This window comes from Rhodnius prolixus, unplaced genomic scaffold, assembly GCF_049639745.1.
Source record: "Rhodnius prolixus isolate KJV_2025 unplaced genomic scaffold, Rpr scaffold_8, whole genome shotgun sequence".
Lineage (NCBI taxonomy): Eukaryota > Metazoa > Arthropoda > Insecta > Hemiptera > Reduviidae > Rhodnius > Rhodnius prolixus.
The window spans coordinates 10,066,392-10,074,698 of record NW_027411593.1 but is presented as its reverse complement, the minus strand read 5'-3'; the positions used below and the strand labels follow the sequence as shown (position 1 = coordinate 10,074,698).

Below are 8,307 nucleotides of genomic sequence, written 5' to 3'. Positions count from 1 at the left end.
TTTCCTTTTTATCTCCTTCAATTATTGTATTAATAAGCCAGGCGTACATTGTACTGCATAGGTCGTTTAGTTTTGGTTCTAGGGTGTTCCAAAGAGAGAAAAGTAGATGTAGGTTCATCAGTTTTACTATAATTTCTATGTTTGCTGTATCTATCATTGTATTATTAAACCAGGCATACATTGTACAACTTAGGTCGCCTAGTTTTGGTTCTAGGATGTTCTAAAAAGAGAGAAGTAGAAGAATCTCTCTCAGTTTTACTACAATTTTCTTTTTATCTCCTTCAATTATTATATTAATAAGCCAGGCGTACGTTGTAGTGCATAGATCGCCTAGTTTTGGTTCTAGGATGTTCCAAAAAGAGAAAAGAGGTAGCTTCATCAGTTTTACTATTATTTCTTTGTTCGCTGTATCTATCATTGTATTATTAAACCAGGCATACATTGTACAACTTAGATCGCCTAGTTTTGGTTCTAGGATGTTCCAATAAGAGAAAAGTAGAAGAATCTCTCTCAGTTTTACTGCACTTTCCTTTTTATCTCCTTCAATTATTGTATTAATAATCAATGCGTACATTGTACTGCATAGGTCGCCTAGTTTTGGTTCTAGGATGTTCCAAAAAGAGAAAAGTAGAAGAATCTCCCTCAGTTTCACTACAATTTCCTTTTTATCTCCTTCAATTATTGTATTAATAAGCCAGGCGTACATTGTACTGCATAGGTCGTTTAGTTTTGGTTCTAGGGTGTTCCAAAGAGAGAAAAGTAGATGTAGGTTCATCAGTTTTACTATTATTTCCTCGTTTGCTGTATCTATCATTGTATTATTAAACCAGGCATACATTGTACAACTTAGATCGCCTAGTTTTGGTTCTAGGATGTTCCAAAAAGAGAAAAGTAGAAGAATCTCTCTCAGTTTCACTACAATTTCCTTTTTATCTCCTTCAATTATTGTATTAATAAGCCAGGCGTACATTGTACTGCATAGGTCGTTTAGTTTTGGTTTTAGGTTGTTCCAATGAGAGAAAAGTAGATGTAGGTTCATCAGTTTTACTATAATTTCTATGTTTGCTGTATCTATCATTGTATTATTAAACCAGGCATACATTGTACAACTTAGGTCGCCTAGTTTTGGTTCTAGGATGTTCTAAAAAGAGAGAAGTAGAAGAATCTCTCTCAGTTTTACTACAATTTTCTTTTTATCTCCTTCAATTATTATATTAATAAGCCAGGCGTACGTTGTAGTGCATAGATCGCCTAGTTTTGGTTCTAGGATGTTCCAAAAAGAGAAAAGAGGTAGCTTCATCAGTTTTACTATTATTTCTTTGTTCGCTGTATCTATCATTGTATTATTAAACCAGACATACATTGTACAACTTAGGTCTCCTAGTTTTTGTTGTAGGATCTTCCAACAAGAGATAAGTAGAAGAATCTCTGTCAGTTTTACTACAATTTCCTTGTTTCCTATATTTGTCATTGTATTATTTAGGTAAGTGCACATTTTACAGTTTGTTTCGGCTTTTTTTTTGTTTCTAGTGGTATTCCCAAAAAAGAATATTAGGGTTATTTTCCTTAGTTTTATCCCAATTTTTTTATTTTCTGTTTCTAACTTTCTATTACTAAGGAATATATACTTGTACAACTTTATTGGCTAGGTTTGCTTCTAAAGGGGTTCCAAAATGAGAAATGTAGACTCAGCTTCGTCAGTTTTACTGCTATTTGCTTGTTTCCTGTTTCTAACGGAGGGGCTATTTCGTGTGACTGTATAACAACTGCTTGAGGAGAGAAACGAAACTATCGTGTGTGGATGTTTATAAGATAAATGTTGATTCCCGGCTTAAGAAGTGAAATGTGTTTTGCATTGCTGGGGGTCTTGACGAATATGTTCTGGATGTGTTGGGATGGTAGAAATAAAAAAAATAGTTTAGTCGTTGCTAGTTTTACTAGAATTTCATTGTTTCCTGTTTCCAACATTGCGCCATCCAGTCAGCTAGGCGTTGTACACTTTAGGTCGGCTACTTTTGGTTGGAGATGTTAAAAAAAAAAGACAAAATTTCATAGGCTTTACTGGAATTTTTATATTTCCGGTTTTTAACGCAGTATTTTTAAGCCAAACGTTCATTATATCCATTATATCTGACGGCTATTGATGTAGACGTTCAGACAGAAAGAAAACTTTATTATCTGCATTAGTATTACATGAAATTACTTATTTTCTGTTTCTCATAGTATCTTTATTCATTGTCGGCTAGTTCTGATTGTAGAAATTTTAGAGAAAGCGAAGCATAAAAAAATCTTCGTCAGTATTACTACAATTTCCTTATTTCCTATTTTTACCATTGTATTTTCATGGCAGGGATTCATTTTACACTATACTTGGGTAAGTCCGGATAGTGTGGTTCTAAATAATGAAAAATCTTCTTTAGTTTTACTGGAATTTTCTTAGTTTCTGTTTCCACCATTGTTTTTTAAGCTAGGCCTTCTTAGTACGGATTAGATCGGCTAGTTTTGACTGAAGAAGGTTTGTAAAAAGTAAAAAATCAAAAATTCTGCGACAGGTTTACAACAATTATCTAATTTCGTATTTCTACTATTAAAATGTTATTCCTGCGTTACATTTAACACCATATGTTGGTTAGACCAGGATATTGAGTTGTTATAAAAAGAGAGAAAAAAAAGCAAAATCTTGGTTAGTTTGACTGAAATTTTCTTAGTTCAAGTTTTTACAACTGTACTAGCCATATGTTGTACACTTAGGACGGCTAGTTTTGGTTGGGCAGACGTTCACAATTTATTAGTAAGATGAGACATCCTCAATAGTTTTACAAGAAATTACTTTTTTAGGTATTTGTCGTAGAGGTTGAAAAGTTAAGAAAAATTGAAAATTACATTTGAAATACTTCAAAAATATTATTTTCTGTTTCTAACATTGTATCTTAGGTCGGCTAGTTTTGAATGTAGAAGTTTTAAGCCAGGCATAAATTGTACTCTTTAGGTTGACATGTTTTGAATTGAAAAAATCTTTAGTTTTACTGGAATTTCTAGTAAAATATAAAAATAATAAATAATTATATGTGAAAAAATTTCCTCCTCCATATCGAATACTTTTGACTAAAGGTGTACAACATCCGCTAGGCTTTAAATGGCAATCATGGATCCAGGAGACAAATGAAATTACATAACTATAGAAGATTTTTCAATTTTCATTTTGTTTCCAAAAACCTCCACATTCAAAACTAAAGATTTTCTTCGCCAAAGTAGTTCCCTATTTCTTACTTTTCCTTTGTTTATTGCAATGAAAGGAAAGAAAATGGTCTAAACGATTTGAAACATTCACTTCTGTCCTATGTATACATGTACTATTGGAAAACACCCTTTTTCTCGCTAAACTAGCTCACATTTTTCACATACTTTGTCTTATATTTTGAAGAAAATTTGGCAATTTTATCTTTTATAGAAAAACGGGAAATAATTGTTAAAACTAGATGTTTTTCTATGTCACTCTTTGACAATTAACCCTTTTACAATTGGCCTACTGGTCAGTTTTTAATGTCATTGAAAATAAAAAATATATTAAGATAAATTTGTTTCCCGGGAGGTAGTGTCATCTGGTGGCTGTCTTTATGAACTAAAACTGTTATTTAACGGAGAAGGTTATGTTAACCAAACATTACCTTTCAGTTTTGAAGTAAGGACAGAAATAGTTTTGATTTTGTAATTATTGTGCATAGTAGATAGTCCCAATTCAAATATAACAATTTCCATCAGAGGTAGCTGATATTTCTACAATGATTGCATGAGATTGGATAATCAAAAAGAAGCGCGATCTAAAATGAATTATTAAAGGTAATTACAATGCATTTAATATAGTATATTTCCCTTGAACTTTTGGTTTAATCTTTACATTTTTAGACAATCTCACCATATCCAACATTAAACTTTATGACCATGGAAAGTATCCCAGTTTAAAACAACTCGGTGTAATTATCAATAATTAAGCAGTTTATAATCCATAAAAGTATCATTTCTCCCTGCAAAAAAAGAAAGCCTGAAGGAAAAGCTACATATATTCTGACAACAGTAACAAGAAATTATAAAGAGAAGGGTTTTCTAATTCTTGATATACTTTATTTCAAAACGAGATCAGTTATTTATTGTTTGTTTAATTGTAAGGAAAAAGGTATTGTTTAATAAGTGTGATAGATTCTTCTTTTGTCTGCATTGTTTAATTGTTGATAACGTTTTTTCAACTTGAGCGACACAGTTGCTGTTAATTTGGCTTATTTCGTACCATTGGTTTAAATCATTTGTAGTATCCCCAACATCTACTATCAGAGTATGGCGCGAAGTAATAACTTCCTGATGAAGGTTCACGCTGCTTGATTCCTAAAACTTTTATTGCTTGAATTTTCTAAACAATCTGCAAATTGAAGTGTTATTCAAAAAGTTGTGGTAGGCTTATATCTAGTTTGACTAAATAAATTGAATACATTATGATATCATTTTAATACTAAAATTAAAAAAAAAAATACATCATGCTTTTGATTCTTTTATCAGGAGAAACCTGAACTCGGTTACCACAAACAATTCTTATGCAATTCTTCTTGAGTGAATTGACCGCCTTCTTTCCTGACAACTCTTCGACCACCTCTAATAGTCAGCAACTTTCCTCTTTCTCTCTCAGGACATCGGAAAATAAAAGCCCTTATTTTCATCATTCACAACGGCCTAATGTAAGTTAGTTCTTTACCCAGACAGGTTCTCATGTTTGGAAACCTACCGTTTTAATTTGCTTTCATGGAATTATGTTCGTATCCGTATAACATATATACATTCTATTCAAATCTCCTTTTTGAATCAGATCTTAAAAACGGTTAGTTTTAATACTACTACTTTGCAAAGGAAAGTGGGTTAATTACAGCTATCCGAACTTGGATATGTTAACAACAATGGAATATGTTGAACCAGTTTGCTTCAACTGAATCTAAAAAGAAATACTTGGAACAAATTGATGTGGTGCTGATTGTAGTTTTGCGAGATTATCTCATACTTAAGTGGTATAACAACCTACAACTCTCCCCTGCTCAAACTAGTGATGCTTTTTGGCTGTAAAATATAGGTATATTTCAATCATTTTCTATAAAAAGGGTTATCTTTCTAGTTATTTAATTAGGAATAGGTATTTGATTAATTAAGCAAGGGTCTCAGTAAACAAAGTAATGTTAGGCATTGTTCTATTTTAATTTTATTTTTAAATTGAATTTTTTCGAGCATGACTTTATTGTACCCATCTTTTATGTTATCGTTTTATGTTGATAGATCAATATAAATCCATTTGAGTATTGTATACCTTATGTTGGAAGTATAAAGGCTAATTAGATAGACGGATTAAGAAGTTTGTTTTTATAGTGTATGTTCTAATAAACCCAAATTATTATTATTCGAGTACTGTTTTATAGGGCAAACCTCAAGATTATTACTTCATACACCACGTCTATTGAAACTTACTTTCACTTTATTAATATTGATCAAAATTGCGTGGGAAAATAATTTCAAAATGAAAGTAAAGACCTGTTTATCATAAGTGTACCATGGTTGGTATTAATGCAATATTTTTCTCTTTCTATAGGTGCCTTCATCTCACGGCCATTCAGCTATTAGCTGGCTCTTTATTTCGGCTGAGAATCCTTCTTATTTAACAAAACTTCCGCTCCCAACTTGAGGAGATACGCATCCACCATTTCTACATTCCGGCAGTATAAGGTGTGTAGAAAATCTAATAGCTTCTTATGCAGATTAGCGTTTGGGGTACTCTTATCCATTTTTTATAATTTTGTTGATATTTGAAATCAATCAATTTCTATAAAAAGGGTTATCTTCCTAGTTATTTAATTAGTCTGAGTTAATATTTATTTTCAACTCTTTATTCCCCTTTTATAGAGACGTTTCGGCATCTCTCTTAAATGATGTCATTCATTACTCAACAAAACTATTTGGAAGTTTCAAATGGTCTATTTTTAAAATAATTTATATTTGGATTTAATGTTTTATTCATTTTCATTACTTGCAATTTTTCACTTGAATATACACAATAATTATTTTGATGTTATTTAGTATTTCAAAAAACTTTTTTATATCGCCAAATAGGTGTTTTTAATTTGAATAAGAGAAGAATTAACTAAATTAAAATCATGTGAAAGCTTCTTAATAACAGAATAAACTTTTTCGAAAATTTTACTTAATTGTATTGTTGTTTTTCAGAAATAAAATGGTGATACTGGATAGAGCTTCAAAACTGTTCATCAAATTAAGCCAAAATGAATAAGGTTTTGGAAAAATAGAAACCGCTATTGTCATAAAGCAATTATTATATCAAATGTATTTAAGAATTATAAAATAAAATTGTATTGTAATTTTGGTTATTAATTAATTGTTATAATTTATGCTTTAAAGTTGGATAATTACAATTTATAATTAATTTATTATTTATATGTATTTATATGTAATTGATAAAAGAATAAAGAGAAAGTCTATTTAAAACAGTCTATTTATTTACCTATTTTCACATAACAGTAGTTTTAATTATGTTTTTACAAAAAGAAAAATTGAGCAAATTAATTTAAAAATAAAAAAGTTAAAACATATTAAAATTAATTTAAAAAAGAAAGAAGAAGATTGTAAAAAAATAGTTAAAAAGTAAAAAATGAAAAAAAATAGTACTACAGAGGGTATATCCCCAAGAATGGTGAAGCAAATTAATGAAAATCATCATTTCTTTAAAAAGTGAAAGTTATAAAAATGGCTGCCAGAGTCTAGAGAGTGTGTAGAGCAAGGTTTAAAAAATAAATATTCAAAAAGCGGGAAAACAAAAGTTAGTTTCAAAAAAATCCGTCAGAGAGAGCCACTAACATGTCAAGTTAAAAAGTAGTTCAAATAATAAAACCAGCAATGGCTGCCAGAGTCTAGAGAGTGTGTAAGAGGATGATAAAATAATATTAAATGGTTGCCAAAGTCTAGAGAGTGTAAGAGGTACGTAAAATAATTACATTGGAAATGCCTGGCAAAGTCTAGAGAGTGTGAGAGCAATGTTAACAAAATATGGGCGGTGCTAGCCAGTGGGAGGAGTTAACTGATGGGCGGACGTCTCCATGGTGATAAGACGCTCATATCATATGGTACCTCTCTATATATACGTGGACAAAAAAAAATGGTCGTCAGTACGACACAAGTCGTACTGCTTGATGCAGGGGGGGTATTGTCGCTCGTCGCTCCAAATATTCCAAATAAATCTTGTCAACCCATACTTCTTCCTCAAAAACTCTTGAAAAAGTGTCGTGTTGTGGTTACGGAGATGTTGTCGCTTCGACGGTCGGAAGGCAAATAATCTCCCCACCCGGCCCGGCCCCCGCGGCGAACTTTCTTATATACCCTCTGGCCGCGTCATATCACCATGGCAACGGCTACATTAGTTCCACCAGCTGTCACTAGATGTCACGCGCTGTCATATTTTAACCTTGCTCTCACACTCTCTAGACTTTGGCTGCCATTTTCCCTGCTATTATTTTACCTTCCGCTGTCACACTCTCTAGACTTTGGCAACCAATTTCACTCTTATTATTTTACCTTCCTCTTACCACTCTCTAGACTTTGGCAACCATTTTTCTATTATTTTACCTTCCACTTGCACACTCTCAAGACTCTGGCGGCCATTTCCCCTATTATTATTTTACCTTCCTCTTACCACTCTCTAGACTTTGGCAGCCATTTTTAACCTTCTTTTTATTTTTATTCATTATTTGTTATTTCAACATTTTATTTTTAATTTTTTCATATTAATCAGAGATTAAGGGAAAATAAATACTATATTATTAATTAATATGTTTTTATTTTATAAAAATTTTGTATACACTTTTATATGATAAAATTTATAAAAAATAATTACAAACATTTTACACAGATTATTTTATAAACAAATAAAAGTTGGCGACTCACAAGACTTATATAGGACCACCTTACACTCACATTTAACCATTTTGGCGACTCACAAGACTTATATAGGACCATCTTACACTCACATTTAACCATGTTGACGACTCTCAAGACTTATATAAAACCAACTTACACCTACATTTAACCATGTTGGCGACTCACAAGACTTATATAAAACCAACTTACACTCATATTTAACAAAGTTGGCGACTCATACATTTTTACATTAGATTCTGAAATAAACATGCATATTTCATATAACTACATAAGTGTTGTATTAATGATTCCTTATAAAATTTGTTTCTACTTTCTGATTGGATAAAT

The 8,307-nt window shown here is 31.3% G+C and overlaps 1 long non-coding RNA gene across 1 annotated transcript; it reads left to right on the top strand.

Annotated features, from left to right (window-relative positions):
* The first annotated feature begins 2,270 nt into the window (after positions 1-2,270).
* LOC141450825 (uncharacterized) lies at positions 2,271-6,816 on the top strand. Its single transcript, XR_012456345.1, has 3 exons — positions 2,271-3,840; positions 5,624-5,757; positions 6,256-6,816. It is a non-coding gene; the product is annotated as an uncharacterized lncRNA (long non-coding RNA).
* Positions 6,817-8,307: the final 1,491 nt, after the last annotated feature.